We start from the raw sequence: 20,712 nt of genomic DNA, 5'->3' as shown, positions 1-20,712 counted from the left end.
TTGAAAATTCTGGATCCATCATAGTCATCTCTGTCCAAATTGTAACCATTATAGAGTAAAAAGTTTGAATACTTTTGTCACCTGAGTAAGGTAAACCAGATCTTGTTCCAGGCGGTATAACCGAGCCGCATTGCTCTGTTGATATGTTATCTTGCGATGATCCCACATAGCCTTAGTAGTGCGATGTGGCGTGAGGCCAATAGTTATTGATCGATCGACCGAATCAAGAATCCAGGTAATAATCCGTCCATTTTTCATTTCCCAATCAGTCATTTTGTCAACATAGGTGGAAGAGGGGATAGTAACAGATCCATCAATTAGTCCCCACAAACCTTGACCCTTGAGAGGATGGCCCGTAGATTGTAGTTGGTGCCATTGAAACTACATCGTGGGGCCTCTGTACGGGAGTCTTTATCCATAGAGAGGACGAGATAAGAACAATGCTAAAGAAGAAAACAGCAACCAGCAGGTAGGGATCGATGTAGCAGGAGATGATGCAGCAGGGATCGGATACATTAGGAGATGATGTAGATGCAACAGGAGAAGAAGAGGGAGTAGGGATCGGATGTAGGAGGAAATGATGCAGCAGGCGCAGGTGCATGCGCAGGGGACGATCGGATGTGTAGCAGGGGCGTGTGCAGATGCGTACGCAGGGGACGATCAGACGTGTAGCAGGGGCGTGCACAGGGGACAAGCGGACGAGCATGGTGCGCAAGAGATGATCGGATAGAGCTTAGTGCGGAAAGGCCTGGGACGATCAGACAAGCGTGGTTCGGACAGAGCTTTAGGACGATCGTATAGAGCTTGGTGAGGGCCAGATCTGACAGGGCAGGGCCAGATCTGACAGGGGAGTAGCCGGATCTGATAGGGGAGTGCCGGATCTGACAGACAGTGGTACTGGTGATGAGGAAGACGCCAGATTAGAATCAGTATTGCTTTGATACTATGTCAGAAAGCAAAAATAATAAAGGCTTTAAGGAAAATGATTCTTCTTTGCTTTTCTGTGTATTTGAGACAACCCTGAAGGGTTGAATATATAGAGTTTTACAACGACTATACAAGATAAAATGATAAATACAAAATCTTCTATTTATACATCGTCTATCTATAGAATCGGCTATACAAGGCATGTGGCCTGTCTAACACAAACAACACCTTTTGGTGAGGCCCAGCACGTAGTGCCCCTCTTCGGCTACTCTTATGAACAACAATTTATGAAACAAGGAAATGAAAATAAGTAAATTGATTGTAATTGTTAACAGCACAACCTTTTGAAACACCATGTGCATCAAGACTGAAAAAGACAAAAATGTAAATCATAGAGAGATAAAAAAAGAACCATGAAGTGCCCACCTTTTGAGCAACAGTATCATCCACATTAACAAAGTACTGCCTAGAAGGACAATTATTTTAGTGAATCATTCAAACATGATCATTGAAAAGATTTATGCAAATTGCTGTTGAAAAGTCAGGTTTTACACCCATAAATAAATTAATTAAAGCCCGTGAAAATGTTCAATTCTACAATTTTGATGCTTATTCAAACTTAAAGATCTCGTCAAAATCTGGGATGAAAAGAGAACTTACGACGCAATTAGCATACAAGTCGATGTTTGAGCAAGGCCTGAAATTTATGGATCTAATGAGCATAGAGTTAATGTTTGCATTGATAGCTATTGAGTTTGTCCTCACTAATAACTGTGGAATTTTCAATTACGTTGCTAAGACAAATCTTTTTTTATTAAGGTCTAAGACAAATCTAAGAAACTAAGAAACACGATTCTGACAATTCCTCACTATCAATAATGACCAATAAAGCAAACATTCAGATTAAGGACTACCAGGATGGATTTTGGAGTGGGACCCGGCAAACTTCCAACTGTCTTCATCCAAAGACTTCACCTCCTTATGAAGCAAAGCCATCACATTGGATTTCAAAACTGCAATGTTGAATAAAACCAACTATTAAGTGCCAAAGCAATTAAGAGGGAAAGGAAGGCTATATATTTTCAGAAAAATAGGAGCCCAGAAACTAAGAAATCTCTTTAACTACAGAGAAAGTGATTGATCATTACTGGAAATCACTAGAAATCAGTACAAATCATTACTATCACCATTACTATCACCGAAAGAATCGATCAGAAACTTCGACATCCTAGTCAACACACACACACAAAGGAAACATCAGGACCCTGGAAATTACAGTAACAAAAACTAAATGGATGTACACAATCTCTGTGGTTACCTTGTAAGATCCATCTACTAAATGACAAGTCAAGGGTTCCATTGTTGAATCCTGCTATTTTGACACTGGTTAGTCCTGCTCCTACCCATTCATAAAATGGTCCTGCATTCTAGTGGAGAAAAGGACACAACAAATCATCCTGAAACATACATATATATTTCAAAGGGATATATTTGTCGTGAATAAAAGGATACAACTCACCTTGACGCCCTTCTCCCTCCTCCTTTACATGGGCTTGGGACTGGCAATGCAAGAAGTTGCATTGGCGGAGTTAAAAAAGGGCTTAAGCTTCATTTGGTTTGAAAAAAAAATTATATTCATAAAGATTGATGTGATGACCAAATGAATTCTAAGACTTATAACACTAGCAGTAAATGGAAACTGAATATATATATATATATATATATATATATATATATATATATATATATATATATATAATCAGTCTAGCAGTAAATAGAAACTGAATAATCCAATGCAAATGGAGACTTTTAATATTCAACAATCCACATGTAAGAACCCCAGTATTAGAAAATAGTTTCCTTTTCCAGATTTACTGTGCAATGCACCCTGTGAAGATTAGTTGAGTCACTGGTGAAACAATACACACTCAAATACTGATATTCAGAACCTATGGTGGTACCACATTGGGTACCACCGATTAGGGACAATACCACATTGTAGCACTCCTTATCTCGTGCCATAAAACATTAAAAAAAGATTCTTCAGTTGGATGGCTTTCCACACACTTACCAATAGATTTAGTAACGAGGGAATAAATGCAAACATATTACATAAATACACATACAGAAGGTAAGAGAGAAAGAGCATGGTTGGATTGCATGGATATATTGTTTCCTATGGTGTGGTCTACCTGATATTTATATCTATTTCATTTTTTGAATAGTGTTTTTAAATGAAATAAAAATATAATTGGATTGCATGGATATATAATACATAGATCAAAGTGAGCCCCACGGTAAGGGATGCACCCTATTATGCTTGGACAGGGTTGCACCTAATCCACTGCGGGGTTGGAAGTTCCAGCGCTGTAAAGATGGAGCGCAGATTGGCTAGTGACCCTGCCACTTGCCAATGGCTAGTGGTCAGTGCTCCGTGGGCCCCACCATGATGTATTTGTTTCATCCATGCTATTCATCTATTTTTCTATATCATTTTATGCTATGATACCAAAAAAGAGGTATATTCCAATTTCAAGTGGACCACATCACAGGAAACAGTGTTGATTGAACATCCACCATTAAAAACTTCTTGGGGGCCATAAAAGTCTTGTATCAAGCTGATTTTTGGTTTTTCCCTTCATCTAGGTCTGCATGACCTAATCAACGAATTGGATGTCAAATAAATAGGACAGTGGGCCTTATGAGGATTTTAATGGTGTGTATTCAATCACTACTGTTTTCTTGTGGTGTGGTCCACCCAAGATTTATATTCCCCTCATTTTTGGGATCAAGAACTAAAATGATCTGTAAAAATGGATGGACGGCATGGATAAAACACATACTTCATGGCAGGGCCTACAGATCAGAGAGCACCGACCACTACCCAATCTAATGAACGAACTAGTGGCAGCGACTATAGCTAAACCACGTCCGTAAAAATAATTAAAGAAGGAGAGTAGTGCATCAAATGAAGTGAGAGACATGGAGAATGGTTGTTTCTAAATAAAGTGGGATGATTAAATAAGTAGTACATGTGTGATATATTGGAGTGATGCCCCACATGTCTAAAAAAGCTAGTTCGTTCATTAGATTGGGTCCTATGTCAGCGTGTTAAAGATTATTTTTTTTAATCAATAATATAATATTCATTTACAAGATAAGTGAGTTGCTAAAAATCTATTCCAACTATATAAATTCCACTTATATGTGTGATTCTAATGATGATGATTATTTACTAATTTTTAGTACATAAAATTTTATTGGTAGCCCTATTTGATAAATGGGCTAGATTCGATGTCACAAATCTTCATACACAATGCATTAAATGTGTATAGAAAGGTGATTTTTTTGTCATTTAATGCAAAACCAATTTGAATGGTCCAACTAGCTTTGCATTAGCATCTCTCTCTCTCTCTCTCTCTCTCTCTCTCTCTCTCTCTCTATATATATATATATATATATATAATCAAATGATTGGATCCTTACTCTTGCTTGGGTGGTGGACTCTCAGGAGTTTCAACACCCGGTTAAGGGTTCGAGCTGGTCAACTCACTATCCACCTCGTCAGTGGTATGACAACGCCCACCCGGCTCGCCGATAGCAAACCCATTTACAAGCTAGTCAGACTCAACCTATCTTACAACCCTCTACCCTCGGGTGGATAAGATCACACCCTTTTCAATCAACCACAACACAGTGGAAGACGGGACCTACTAGTATTTAGTACTCGGGCATTCATGCTATCTACTCGGTTTCGACGTTGAATATTCAAAGGCTTCTTCTAGAGAATCCAACACTGCCGAATCTGATAAAGGTACAAGCGGAATGGTCGGACATTTATACAATGATCGTAGGGACGAGTAGATTTTGGATACTAGGGCATCATATCACATGATGTAACACCTCGAACTTTTTAATATCCGAGTATTGAAAGTTCTCGAGTGTTACCATGAAATCTAACTTAGTATATACATGTGTACGATACTCATTTAACTATCTTAACCTTACGCCTATTCTCCATCATGAATCTGACCGTTGGGAATGATCTTCATCCATAGAACAAGCCATATCCGACTGTTGATTTTAAGAAAAAATCATCATATGTCCAAGTATTCCCACTTGTCTATCATAACCAACAGTTTAGCCAACTATCCATCGATAGGTAAAGATATTTGACCACTTGATCATAGTAAACTAACTACTTGATATTTACATCCGCTCGTACACATCAAATTGAAATTCTGATTCGTTTAGGTTGTTCACCACCTATGAATATGTTTAACCCACCATCAAAACTACAATTTGAGAAACTAACACATGTGAACAAGTTACTTGAATATAACGGTATATATATTCTACCTCTTGATCACTCCAAAAACCCACTTGTGATCATCCATTTATAAAACTGACCATACGCCCACTTACATACATGATCAGAGTACTAACCATCCATTATGTTGGTTGATATATGTACATTCTCTTAATTAATTTGGTGAATATTTTTTTATTCATAATGATTTAGATATAAGTTCTTTTATAAGAATTACTTAAAAACGTGCCTATAACCATGTAGAACCATTAGATTTTACAAAAATCTCATATTAGCAATAATTATAAAAATGTCATTGACCTAGACCCCTGAATTCTAGATCATATGGTTCTCATAATCCAATTAATGTGAAATTTTATACGATGCCTATGTATCATAAATTAACCATACATGCCAAATTTCAGCCCTTAGAACATTGTAAAAGTGACCCAATTGACAAATTAGCCCATTAACTATTGATTTTAGTGTCCATCTAGTGAAGAAACCTCGTGGGTAGTCGTAGTAGTATATTTCTCTTCAAATGAACGACTTACATTGCACATAGTTAGGCTTTTCCTTAGGCGCGAAGTTATCCTTTCTAGGCTTACCAACTCATTATAAATTTGAATCTTCCGATTTAACCATTTCCTGTTATCCATCGCAACTCAAATTTAGACCACACTTTAGTCTCATATGATTATGAGGTTATACAAAATTTAGACCCCGATATATGATCCTACACCGTTGAATGTTGAAACCAGTTCATTCTATTTGGTACAAAGGATGAAATTTTATATTTAGGTTTTTTCCACCATCGATCAACCATCAAATTTTGTCCAACCTTTTGTCTATCCTAACTAAACATTTCTCTTAAAATTGGGCCCTAATCATTAAGTGTGAACCATTAATTAAGAACAAGTTCATTTTAGCACTCGTTAGGAGAATTTTTAAGATAGGCCAATCTAAATTCCGGATCACTAAGAAAATTATATACCCTGTCCCTATTCGACGAGCCCGACACACTATATGAATTAGATTTAAAGAAAGATAGTTAGAAAAGGTCAAATTGGAGAAACCTAATACAAGTGGGATGTAAAATAGACCTCCTCTCACACGCACTCCTTTTATAAAGGGCTTGTGCGTTCTCCTCTTCACTCACATGCTCAATCCCCCAACACCCAAGGTAAAGAGAGAAAGAGAAAGAGAAAGAGAAAGAGAGAGAGAGAGAGAGGAAGAGAAAGCCTAGACGCCATCATCTTCTTCCTTCTCCACATGTGTGGTGTCTCCCTCTTGCTTAAGCGATGTCGTGATTCACATAAAAACTTTTCTATATGGATATCTACCTAGGGTTTGGATCTAAGGATAAGGTGAGGGACTCTTTTAAGCTTACACTAATTTGAGTTGATGTGATTTATCTTATTCTGCATACCTTCATGTTACTATGATTCTCTATGCAATTGATTGATTTACCATTAACAATTATTTATCCTTTTGAGAATTATGGTTAAGGAATAATCTTAATTATGCATGATTTTTATTAATTTTGTGGGGTGATGGATACAAGCCTTGCCCTTTGCTAATTTTGAGAGCGATGCGTGCTTCCACTCTATATTGAGTTGGCTTTTTACTCATCTCTCCTTATTCTTGTTGAGTTAGCCTATTTACTATTCTCCGCTTTTATTGAGAAAGCTAAATGCTACTTTTCTCCTTTATTAGGTTATCCTTGTGCTACCTCCCTTTATGGCTTAGGCATGTGTCTTGGCATTCCAAAACTCCTGTGGTTTAGTTTATTTCCCCTTTGGTGCAAGTGATGTGTTAGATGTCTCACAACTAGTGATTCAAATATTTTATCATAGACGTAATGCGCTCTAGGTAGTAACCCTCTTGGTCAACACGTAATTCCATGAATTTTGGATAGTGGTGCACAAATTAATATAAGTAATCTGCAGTACGCATTACATTACTTCCGAAATTGGATGTCGCAAATAGTCACTCTATAAACAAATCATATCATATAATCCATCTTATTCATGTGTTGTGCCATCTCGAGGTGTTCACGTAATCTATGTAATGTGAGAATGCTGGGGAAGCTGGGTTTTCTATGAAGTATATTCCACATTGTGATGATCACTACGTATGATGAGCCACACACTTTACTAGGCATGCATTCATATATATATTCGTTGCGCATACTGATACCACTTGTAGTGGTGGAGTACCAGACGTATCAGAACTCTTACATTACTCTTATGAATCTCTTGAATTATTGTTAATCTTAAAGGATAACCACCACTATGAGTAGAACATTGACCATCTCCAACCATACAGATGATGCAGGTGATGTGCAGATTAAAGACACTGATGACAATCTGCCCGCGGAAGATTATTCTGAATAAATAAAGAGATAGCTTTGTGCTTAGTTTTATTTATTTCTACTGCAAACTTTGATGATATAATAAACTCTCATTGAGAAGGCATTTAATAATTTGTTGAATTCTTTTAATCTAATGGAATCATAAATAAAGTTGATTTTACTCTCGTGAATGTAACTGGATGTGATATAAATGAAAGAGAAAACAAGGTGCGATTCTGAAGCATCCAATTTTTACATTATTAACACCCAAAATTCTCGGGCACAAGTATATATTTGAGCCACGAAAATCCAGAATGTTACACATAACTCTTCATCGGAGTTGGTTTATAAGTTATAAGGGTGCAATGGTGGCCAGGTATTTATGAGCAATGACAATGCCTATAATGTGGTTGGTGTTGGATCGATGTGCATTAAGATGTTTGATGGCACGGAGCATACCTTGGCTGAGATGTTTGATGGCATGGAGCATACCTTGACCAAGGTAAGACATGTTCTTGATATGAGTAGGAGCTTGATATCTCTAAGAGTACTCAAGGCACTCGGGTGCAAATTCACCAACTTTGATCATGTCCTTAAAGTTTTAAAGGGGCATTCGTTGTTATGAAGGCACAAAGGAGCGAGAAACTTTACAAGTTGATCAGGAGCACTTCATTAAGTGAAGCTACAATGTCTGTATAGCAGATTCCACGTCTGTACGTATGTGGCATATACGTTTAGGTCACATGAGCGAGCGGGGCATGAAGGTACTATTTGACTGTTGTTTACTTCTATTTTTTAAAGTTTTTTACTTAAGTATATGTAAGTATTGTATATATGGTAAACATTGAAGGTTATCTTTTAAATCCAGAAAGCATGTAAGGGTATTCTTGATTATATGTGCATTCTGATGTATGGGGGATGTTGCTCATGGTTTCCGACGAAGGGTCATCTTGGTTCGTCACATTCATTAACGACTACTCCAGGAAAGTATAGATTTATTTCATGAAAAATAAATCAGATGTTTTCACTAACTTTAAGCAATGAAAGGAAATGGTGGAAAAACTGTCAGGGTGAAAAGTGAAGGTTGTAAGGACAAATAATGGTGGAGAATTTACTTTAGGTGAATTTAATTAATATTATAATGATGAAAGGATCGTGAGGCATAACACAATGCACTACACACCAGAACAGAACTATGTGGTTGAACGAATGAATCAGACTCTTTAGAGAGAGACCGATTCATGATTAGTAATGCTGGGTTGGGTAAGGAATTATGGACTGAGTCTGTTAATACGGCTTGTTACTTAGTGAATCGGTCTCTTTCTATGGCTATTGATTGTAAAATTCTAGAAGAAGTATAGAGTGGTCGGCAAGTAGACTACTCGAGTCTATGTGTATTTGGTTGTGAAGCTTACTCTCATGTACCATCAGTTGAGTAGATAAGCTTCACCAAAGAGCTAAGAAATACATGTTTATCGGATATAGTGGTGGTGTGAAGGGATACAGGTTGTATGACCGGGTCACACAAAAAATCATCCTTAGTCATGACGTCAAATTTGATGAAGGATCCTTATTTCGTAGGGATGAGCAAGAGGAACCGAAAAAGTTGGTGGTGGACGTTCAGTTGGACAGAGATGAAACTCAGGCTGAGACAGAAACAAAGACAGAGGTACAGGTGCAGCTGGAGCAGCCACCTGTGAGAAGAAATCCACTGCAGGATCGTAGATTACTAGTGAGATAGAGGGATGACTCAAATATCACATATGTTATCATTACAAATGAGGAGGATCCGTCTACTCTTCAGGAGGCTCTTAATGAGTCAGATGCAGCCGAAAACCTTGTACACTAATAGATACTACGACTGTTTATAAATAGTAAGTTGCGAATTCTAAGAGTTTTAGTTGTAGTTTGATTTTGATTTCTCTCTCATTGCTTGGTATCCATATTTAAAAGGTTGTAAACTCGTTTATTTCATTCATCAATTAAATTACGAATTTAATAGAATTTATCTTCTATTTTGCTTGCTTTCTTTCACGTGGATTTGAAAAGTCTCTGTAAGGAGTTCAAAGAAGTTTTGTGGATTTGGAACAGTTATCCCCCCGAGGAAGATGGTGTTCAACCTCATTTCTTTCTCTGCGTAAAGAGGTGAGGAAATATGAGTGATTGGGCAACCTTTTACAATGGTGGAAGTATGGACTTATGGTGCACCTCATCACCATGAATTTTCATGTAGTATTATTATTAATTTTATTAGAGCTTTGCTCAGCCCATGTACGTGCGAGCATATCACATGGATGCGAGGTCCAATCCATCCATCAGAGTAAAGACCATATATATATATATATGGTGTCCTAGACAAAGAATCATGTCAATCCACACCAGTCATGTGGGGCCATTCTTTACAAAACAAATGTACGTTCGTGAAAACTTGGTTGAAATTTTCTAACCCATCCACTTTTTTTCAATATTAAGGCCCACCTTTTGAGCAGACCAGATTTATTTTTGGCCAGCGACAAATACATAGCCAAACCACCAGATGGCTTGGATTTTGCATGTATTTGTTGTGGCGGCGCATGTAGCATGTACAAAATACAGGCTTAGCAAAGCTTTTAGTCTTATAAGAGCAAAATTGTAAATAATGTCATGCTTGAATTAGTTAACCAAAAAAGTCATGCTAGAATTTTGGTGATATCTTGACTTTGGGCAGGGTAACAAAGAACAGTCTTCTCTACCTAATCAGAACCTTAAATCCATATGATAAAAAAGGAAATTTAAAATTTTATTATTCAATAATTAATCTTAAATGCTTCGTTATATCACTTACCTGAAAGACTCAAATTCTAATTGAAGTCTTAATTCAATTAGAACAAAACTTACTCAAAATATTTTTACCAAAATTAGAAAGTCCTAAATTAGCTGAAGCATTCCTGGCGTGATTACAATCAATTTTATTTTATTTTATTTTTTTTATACAAATCCAAAAGTGTAAAACAAAGAAAATGCAACATAATAAAAGTTTACTAAAAATAATAATTTTTTAAATTGTAATTTTGAACTGAAAGGAAGCATTTTCTCGTGAAGAGAATTGGCCGACTCACTGTGAGGGCCGCTTGACCCTTGATGGCATGCTATATAAAGATTGATAGGTCGTATGTCCCGTGAATATACATGGATAAAAATTTACACTTGATTTATGAATTCGCCTTCGAACGACAATTTCTTCCTTTCCTAAATGGATTTCTTCAAACCAAATGCTCTTGGGGCCAGTTACGTCATGACCTATGTAGGATTGGGCCCAGATCTAATGGACTACGTCCGCTTTCGTTCAGGTTTCTTTTGGTCCAATTGTGCCAAGAATAGATTTGCAGCCTGCTCTTCGTCAAATCTTAACCATTATATTTATTGTAAGTACTCAATGGGGTTTGATTGAATACATCCCAACATATTTTATCAGGAATCTAGCCGTTTGATTTTAGGCCTCTTCGATGGCACAAACCTACCATCCCGTTTATTTGATAGGACTCTCCTTAAGTTGGGTATGCTTTCAAAAAAGATCTCATATTACAAAAATTACATGACCATTCATGTCCAAAGCAAGAGAGTCAAAATGTTAAAGGATTGAAAGAATCCAATCAAGTGCTTTTATTTGTTGTCTTACCCACCATATGAAGTGAGACTTGTCTTGTAAATGGTTTATATCATTGGAAGATTACCCAAATTCAAATGCTACAAACTGGACACATCGTATTGCAATACATTTGGATTTATTCGAGCAAACCTCTTGCTTAACATATTGCACCAATAAATGGAACGATGTCTTCAAAGATGATGCATTAAGGCGACAGTTGGTTTGGATTACAATAATAGAAGTAAATAATGGCCCCCTTTTCATGATTAAAGATGTTAACAGTCTCTAGGTTTATTGAAAATGTGCATGTTTCAGACCCAACTAAAAACAAAAGCAATACAGTGGGCTAAGTGCATGGATGCCTTCTCATGCAACTACTTACATAACATTGAGGCATGTAGGCATGAATAAGACCTATATAGATTTGTTCATTATGACCATTCAACTCTTGTTTAGCTACAAGGCAAAAATTACACCAACTCTGCAAGCTGATCTTTTTTTTTTAATGATCTTGGCTGTCCAATTTTATATGTCACTGATTGGATGGTTTGAATCATCTGTTAGCACAATTTTTTCAAGATAGTATATAAAGCATTAACGAGTCCTAATTAACAGTTAAAGTAGGTGATGTAGATGCCAATGAGTCCAAATGCAATGGGGCTCATGGTAGCGTTTCTTCATAACTTAGTCCACTAGATCAAGTCTAACTTAGGAGTGGTAGACTGAGTAAAAGATACCTCGTTTCAACACTGAGGTCTTGGTATGGATCCCTAGTGGGGGTGGCTAACAGTGAAGTGTGAACTGACAGTGGGGTGTACTAACAAGCTATCAAAAAAATAAAAGTCTAACTTTGGAGCCCCTTTTTTCACTATGAATACATTGAATAGAGGTGAGAAGGACTAAGCGATGTTTAGAAAGTTTATTTTTCCATTAATTATATGAGGGGGGGTATGGCAATTGCAACGCAACGTTGAGCGATTAGGGTTTAAAATGAGAGAGACACACACACCAAAAAAAAAAAGGAAAGAAAATGGAACGGTAGGCTATTCATCTCACCATTCTCTTACCGTGACCTACTCAAGTCCCAAATCCACCTGATTTTTGAGATGATTACTTATTAAGAGTCGGGGCAACAGATATATGGAGCATATGTTATAAAATAACCCCCGGTAAAGAAGTATTACTTTGGCATTTGGATAGAATACAGAACTTTCATACTCTAGCGGAGTGTGATATGATATATAAGCACCTTGAAATTATACACATGTATTACAAGGAATTTAAATTGAACTAGTCAAATGATGGGCCCAGCATAGATGTATCATAAACCAAATTTACACTTATTTAATTGTAATTATAGGATGGTAAACATTTATAAGTTGGATAAAATGAAAATTATCCAATGTTCTTAATATGGCAAAAAAGTGTCCACGAATAAGAGATTAGGATTATTATACCAACTTCAATTTTTATGGTGACTTAGTTTCAGTGAGTTTTAGAGTTTAGGGTAGCAAATGTTCATAGGAAATATACTTCATATAGATTGATTACACAAAAATAAACGTCTCAGGTCCCGTAGCTCAGTTGGTTAGAGCGTTGGTCTTATGAGCCGAAGGTCGCGGGTTCGAGCCCCGCCGGGACCATTTCCTGTTGAATTAATATTTTTGGGTAACATTTTATTTTTATACCTTATATATTTTTTCTACTTAACAGTGGACCAAAAATCTCCTAAATCAAACAATCTCAGTCATCCAATGAGTGGGTATTTTATGTTTAGTCAGGCAATTGGCCATGTATGTTTTTAACAGAACATCCAGATGCAATAAATGGCTAGGATTGTCCATAGTGTCCTTTGCACAAGCAGGCGAACTACCATGGATTGTCTCCTGTCCAACAAGTAGGACCCATCGTATGGGACCCAGATGAAAAATCTGGTAACTTGGTGAGGTTAAGATCGCCAATCTCCTGGTAAATCAGTTGTGTCCACAATCTCCACCGTACACATGCTCGTATTTTTGGTCAACTTTTCCTTGACCGGCCATTTTCTGTCTGCTCTTGGAATGTCTGGCTGCTGGGCTTTCTGGAACCATAGCCTTTTGCTAGGTGACCGACCAGATCAACGGCTCTGATCACCCTTCAGTGTGCATGCATACAGGAGAAATCCCTAGAAATTGGTTGAGCTTGTACCAGCAGTGACCAGTAAATGGGTGATTACTGATTTTTTATTATTATTTTTTTTTTTTTGTTAACTTTTAAGCAGTGGTCCACGTTAATAAGCAAAAATCATGTTGATGCAAAAATCTGATTATTCCCTTTTTACTTGCGTACTTGCACAAGGAACGGACAAAGAAGACCATAGCTAGGGCAGGGGACCCTCCAATACCTAAGTCGGGAAAGGAATCTGGTCCAGTTGAGTGTTGAAGGTTTAGGGCTAAGGATTGTGCGTACCTTTCACCATCAGGGGTATTCTTATTTATAGATGGGGAGAGGCGGTGGCGTAGAAGGCATCTCCCTGTTTTGGCAAGGGCGGGTTATAGCAGGATTCGGATTCCTCGCTTGGCGGGAGGATCTTTTTGGATCCTCGGCTAGAATTATGGGTAGATCCATATTGGAGTTAGTTTCCTGCATCTTTGGCCGAGATTGTGGACCGGCCAGATATAGGTCGGGTTGGATTTCATAGAGGACGGGTTTGGTTGACCCGAAGTGATCCGACTTGGCCTGCACAATCGAAGTCGAGTCACATCTGTCAAAGCACAGATCTTGCCAACCCGAGATAAGTAGCTTGTTTCCTTCAGATCATGGTCAGTCAACAATTATTCCGACCTTTTGCTGAGAGGACGAGATCATTGGGTCGCACCTACTGCTATTTGAAGTGCTGACCTAGTCTGCAGATAGTTGGTCCGTCCATTTTTCTCATAACGAATTGCATGGATCTAAAATGGCTTAGATGGTTACCATGGTGTTGCCTATGGTGACGTCGACCCACCAGATCAACCGCTCTAATTTTCCCAAATAGATACCACGTGTACAACAATGATGCTCGAAAGGATCAAACTGTCCATGTCTAATAAGGGTCTTGAGCCTCTCACTTCAGTTATGCATTTTTCCCTTTCTACCAATGTTCTATTTGGCGAGCCACTAAAAAAAGTGAGTTCTCATATTTAATACTCAGGCCTTATTTGATGGATAGCGATAAATGAGTTCTTTTCATTTTAGTTAACAGTAATTACGTGTTAGTTATATAATATGAAGTGGGTGGTCGGTTGTTGAGCTATTGCCAAGCAATTGTTTCACAGCCGACTCAAAATAGTTGGGACAAAGCTACAATGATGATGTTATTTCAGATGCACCCAAGGATTAAAATCTTAGTCAAGTCATGATTTCATTTAAAACTTTGGAGTAGGTTAGAGATACCAAGAAGGCTTGAGAACTCAGCAATTTTTTATTTTTTTATTTTTATTTAGTTCTGCTCTGTCAGTCCAAAAAGTGCATTATTGAAACTCGATTGGAATGCCAAGCGCCTCTAAATTTAGAGGGTTTCAACTATAGCCGAACACAAGGGAAAGACCTTTTATACTGACATTGACAAGAACACTTTATTAGGTAATAGAGACACTATAAGCATTCGACCAATGTGTCAATGTTCTAACAAAAATACTTCTATAGATTTATAAAAATAAAAATAAAAATCACCCTTAGGCTTAGCGGGTTAGGGCTATGTCAAAATAGCTAAACATGATTGATTGTGATGCAACATCCAAAGCTTCAAGTTGCATGTGACTAAGCCAATTCATGCATGTAGTTAGGGCTATGTCAAAAATAGCCAGCTAGTTATGTTTCATATTTGGTTCCTATTTCTCTCTTTTCCCCTCCATTTTGAGGTGCGAAGCAAGAATTTCATGTTTATTATCATTTTGGACTCATATTCTAAGGCTGCCCAATGCCTCTTGTAATCTGTATATTTTTTGAGTTTTTCTAATGGATCCCCATCTCTCCCTTTTGCTATTTTTTGGGTTTTTGTAATGCAAGAGGATGCAGCTACTCCAGATGATGAAATAGGCATCATATGGCTAACCACAATTAATTGGAATAAGACTTAGATGATGATGACTACGATGTACCTAGTCCACTGGTGACAAAGGCATGCCTCTATAACACATGTAATTATCTTCTTTAGCAGGTTTTTTCTTTCTTTAGACAATCTTCCATTACATATTCAAGATCTCATACAACTTACAAATTCATTGTAGCTAGGTAATTATCTAGCTAATCGATTCCGCAAATCAAAAGATTTTGTCTACATACAACTTAACATTATTGTATTTATAATACTCCACTCATACAAAAAATTAATAGAAGAAAGTTTTTACCAAATACATGTATTATTTATCTTCATACTTTCTTTTCCTTGGCAAGTATGATGGATGCTTGTTTAAGGAATATGGGTTTATCCATATTTCTTCCCACAACATATTTTCTATGTGGGGTATTCCCGGTCTTGCATGCTGATTTGGATTTCTGATTGGCAGAACCATTACACATGTCCGGAAAATTTAGTCTTGTAGTTTGATTGTCTAAACTTGTTGGTTGTAATCAACCTATGTAATAAACTAGTAGATAAGTGCTTAATTGTAATCAACCTATGTTATAATCTATTACCCTGCGTCTATGGGAGTTGTATGCTCTCATTTCCAATCCCAAGCTCCATTAATGGGAGTTGCGTCATGTTGGCAGGTAGCTTCAAACTCATGCAAAAACTTCCAACATGATAATTTAGTGGCTAATTCCCACAACTCACCTCAAATCTTTACGCATATGCACACGGAGATGACTACATTTAAGTTTAGATCCAATAATAATAATAATAATAATAATATAAAAAAAACTTCCACCCTATAATGATAGGGTAGGCTTGTACCATAGAAAAGCTTGAAGAAAACTTACAAGAGAATTAGCTAGAATCATCTCATAAAAAGCGAATGTTGCCCTATACACTGTTTTCAATTGTATTGTTAACCTAAATCATAGATATTGTTGAGGTCAAAATCTAGACCACCCTCTACTCAATGCTGAGGACTCGAAATGAACCCTGAACCTACACAGAAAGGTGAGCAAAAGAGACCCTGGCTTAAACAGAGGACCCTCCGATGCCTGAGTCAGGCTAGGGAATTTGGGTTTAAAGTGTGAAATGTAGAGAGAGGGTCGGAGATATTGCATACCTATTGCAATGAGTTCCTCTAGTATTTATACCCATGAGGCGATGGGATCATGGCCGTCAATCTCGGCACGATTTACTCAATCAAGCGGATGTCGCACACGCGAAGATGTCTGCCTCTATCTTTGGATCGTGCGCCGATTCATTCTCCCGTATGCCTTAATGGGGCGTATCTATGGGCATGATCTTCAGCCACGTCCATACTAGGGTTGGTTCCGGAACTCGGTCTCCCGAGTCGTTGGTCGGACCTTATGGTCGGAGTACGTCTCCAGTATCCGAGATGTGAGTAGGGCTCGGCTCGGCCGATCCAGGGCCGTAGTTCTTCGAATGAGGACTCCAGACAAGAGCCCGGCTCGACCGATTAATGGTCGTAGTTCTTTGGATAACTGCTTCAAACAAGAGCTAGGCTCAGCCGATCCAAGGCCGTAGTTCTTCAGATGAGAGCTCCAGACAAGATCTCGGCTCGGCTGATACAGGGCTGTAGTTCTTCGGATGAGAGCCCTAGACGAGAGCTAGGCTCGGATTGCCCCATCTATCTCTTCCCAGTAACCCTAGTTTTTATATCATAGTTCAGAAGCAAGGCCGAACTTGTCGTGATGTTCTCCTTCCAAGGCCCTACTGATTGATTCGGTTTGCTTTAGTCGGTCCTTATTAAGTTTGCTCACATTTTCCCATAACAAATATGGCTAATTTTTTAATCTTAAGTGATGGTTAAAGTAGATTTCTGACGCAAGGATGAACGTGATGAGGATAACTACTCCGAATCCATGGAGCTTCTCTGGACTCCTCACAGAGACTTCTCGAATCCACGAGGAAAGAAAGCAGAAAATAGAAAAAAAAATTCTAATAAATTCGAAATTGATTAATTGATCAATAAAAACGAGTTCACAACCCTTTAAATAGGGGTACCAAGCAATGGGAAGGAAATCAGAATCAAACTACAACTCAAACTCCTAAAATCCGCGACTTACTATAAATAGTAAACTTACTATTTATAGACGGTCGTGATGTCTACTAGTGCGCAAGGTTTTTGGCCAAAAATAGTAAGTGTCCTATTTGTTTTCACCAAACCGTTCTCCTAATTATTCTAAGCTCTTTTCACGTTGGGCGCAACTCCTAAAGCCCAATGGATGAAGATTTATAATCAAACTAAAACTTACTATTTATAGTAAAAACGAAATTAAAACAGGGAAACGATCGTCGATCCAGGGGTTTTTCGCAATTCCGGGCTGCACAACCCGGCATAGCAGGGTTGGTTGGCTAAAGTAGCTTGTTCTACCCCAAAATCATATATTTGACGTTAGGTAACTCATTCCGGATTGCGAGATACGCCCGATCTAAGGTCCGACGGTCCGGATCACTTTTGTCGTCAATCGGGCCTTTTCTGATCCATCTTGGCCATGAAACTATCCGCGACCCACTCTACATCAGTCCCCTCCACTTCAAAAGAACTCGTCCTCGAGTTCTCATCCTGCTCTGGTTCATGATACTCGGTCGGGTCCGCGACGTTGAAAATTCGTGAGATCGCCATGTCATCTGAAAGATCAACAACATAAGCGTTGTCATTGATCTTTCGAATGATTGGGACGGGTCCAATCTTCTTATTTTTCAGCTTGTTGTACATCCCGGTCGAAAATCTCTCTTTGCGCAGATGGACCATAACGCGGTCGCCTACCTCGAACACTTTTTGTCGCCGATGCTTGTCCGCTTGTTCCTTGTACTTCTCGTTCGAGGCATGTAGCTTGGTCTGCACTTCTGTATGGATGCCCATGATATTGTCTGTCATATGTTCTACTGCAATGCTCGTACCTGGGTGCTTGAGCAGAGGGATCAAGTCAAGTGTGTGGCGAGGCACTCGTCCGTAGATAATTTGGAACGGTGATCTCCATGTCAAGCAATTCACCATGTTGTTAAATATAAACTCTGTTTGAGACAAGGCCAAAGCTCATTGCTTCAGTTTTTCTTTTGATATACAGCGAATGAGGTTTCCCAACGTGCAATTCACAACTTCGGTCTGCCCATCAGTCTATAGGTGGTAAGCACTGTTGAATTGAAGTCATGTATCGAATTGATTCCATAAAGTCTGCCAAAAGTGGCTAATGAACTTCGTGTCACGATCGGAAGTAATGGTCTTGGGGACCCCGTATAGCCGTACGACCTCCCTGAAAAATAGATTCGCCACATGTGTTGCATCGAGGGTCTTTTTGCATGGGATAAAGTGCGTCATCTTGGAGAAACGATCTGTAACACCCGGTCCATTCGGTACTATTTTCCATGCTTATGATGATTGAAGCCCTTAGCTAGACATGGATTGATCATTCATAAGTACACACCTAACTGACCAGAACCCCAAGACCTTAAAACCTATCTCATATCGACCGTCCCATCGCCGCGATCGTGGAGGTACCACCCATGCGTCGGTATGATACTCCGTTAGTGAGATACGCCGTGAAGAATAATAACTGTATCATGTGCGCATGGCACCATGTATTTCATTCCACACATGTGAACAACACATGTCATGCACACATGTACATGCCACACATGGGTGAGAGAATCTCTACCCATGTGTGTGATGTCACATACCCATACCTCCCATCTCTCATGTGCTCCCCAAAGTCAACATCTCTCCATGCCACACCTCATGTATGACATCATCAAACTATGTCATCCCATGCTTCTTTAATCCACCATTAATTACAAATCATGAGTTAATTATCAAAATTATAGCCTAAGCTAATATTAATCACATTAGCCTAACTTAACCAAAAGTTTATCCATTTTTCTATAAATACACCTCCACCCCTTAGCCTTTCACCATTTTTCTACAATTAGAGAGAGAGAGAGAGGATTGATCTTGGTGGGCCATCAATCACATCCCTTCCATCCATCTCAACCATTAATTTCATCTCAACCATCCATCTAATTCATCAAGGTGAGTACACCCACCCTACTCATTCTTATTTTATTTTTATTGTGTTTATGTATGGTAGAGATGATGTTGATGATGATGTGATTAATGGTGTGGATGATGAAGATAGTATGATTGATGGTGAAGATAATTGCAATAATGATGATGATGCTATTAATGGTGGGGATGCATAGGAGAAAACATATAAAATTAATTTATTATAGAGTTCATGTGGGACCCATTGATAGTGGGCCCCACCAAAATGTTTGTATGGCATCCAAATCATTCATCCATTGGCCCGGCTGGCCAAACTCACACACACCTACACGTATAAAAAAAAGAAGAAGAGAGAGACGCTGCCAGCAATTTGATTTAAAGGGGCAGGGGTTGTGGGTCCCCAACGGGCCCCACACGTGATGTATGTATTTAATCCACGTTGTCCATTTAATTTCTCAGCTCATTTTAGCCATGGAGCTGAAAAATGAAGACAATCCAAATCTTAGGTGGCCCACTCCATCTAAACTAATGTGCAGACATGGCTAAAGCATATAAAAGCACTTGCTGGGCCCCACCTGAAATTTGGATGCATCTGAAACTTGGATTAAACGCTCCACCACGTGGGACACACACAACATATGGACTGGATCGTCCTGTTGTGGGCCCCATATATGAGAAACAAAAAAAAAAAAAAAAACACTCTGACGCTGCTGCTGCAGCGTATATGTTTAAGCTGGAAGAAAATGGACCCCACCATAGGCCCTACCTTGATGTATGTTGAACATCAGTACCGTGCATTTGATGGGTCCCCTCTTAAAAATGGGTCACGTTAAATCAACCGTACAAAGAACTCAAGTGGCCCACACCATCTAAAATAATGTGCAATCATAGCTAATACATATAAAAGCACTTGCTGGGCCCCACCTGAAATTTTGATGTATTCGAAACTTGGAATGACCCCTTAACTTAGTGGGACACACGTAATAGACGGACTAGATCGTCTTGTTATGGGCCCTAAATATGAAAATCAACAAAAAAAAAAAAGTTGCAACAGCAATGACGCTGTTGCTGCAGCGTTGCTACAGCAAGATGTATGTCGAACATCAGCACCCCGCATTTGATGGGTCCCATTTAAAAATGGGTCACCTCCAAATTTCAACCGTACACAGAACTCAGGCGGCCCACACTATAAAAAAATATATATATATATATAATAAATAATAATTAAAAAAAAAAAAAATTTGGATCAATCTGATCATGAGATATGTGTTATATCCAAACCGTCCATCCATTTGGCAAGTTTGTCTTAAGGCTTGAGAAAAAAAAATTAAGATAAATCTAACTATCAAGTGGGCCACACTACAAAAGTGGT

The 20,712-nt window shown here is 38.5% G+C and overlaps 1 long non-coding RNA gene and 1 other non-coding gene across 2 annotated transcripts; one reads left to right on the top strand and one right to left on the bottom strand.

Annotated features, from left to right (window-relative positions):
• Nucleotides 1–1,844: 1,844 nt before the first annotated feature.
• On the bottom strand, nt 1,845–2,586 carry LOC131242787 (uncharacterized). The gene is made up of 3 exons (XR_009169724.1): nt 2,447–2,586; nt 2,246–2,296; nt 1,845–1,940 (listed from the first exon to the last, which is right to left on the bottom strand). It is a non-coding gene; the product is annotated as an uncharacterized LOC131242787 (long non-coding RNA).
• A 10,200-nt stretch (nt 2,587–12,786) lies between these two features.
• On the top strand, nt 12,787–12,860 carry TRNAI-UAU (transfer RNA isoleucine (anticodon UAU)). The gene has a single exon. It is a non-coding gene; the product is annotated as a tRNA-Ile (tRNA).
• The last annotated feature ends 7,852 nt before the right edge of the window (nt 12,861–20,712 follow it).

Source organism: Magnolia sinica, chromosome 4 (assembly GCF_029962835.1).
Source record: "Magnolia sinica isolate HGM2019 chromosome 4, MsV1, whole genome shotgun sequence".
Lineage (NCBI taxonomy): Eukaryota > Viridiplantae > Streptophyta > Magnoliopsida > Magnoliales > Magnoliaceae > Magnolia > Magnolia sinica.
The sequence above is the reverse complement of the archived record's forward strand: the minus strand, read 5'-3'. Positions and strand labels throughout refer to the sequence as shown.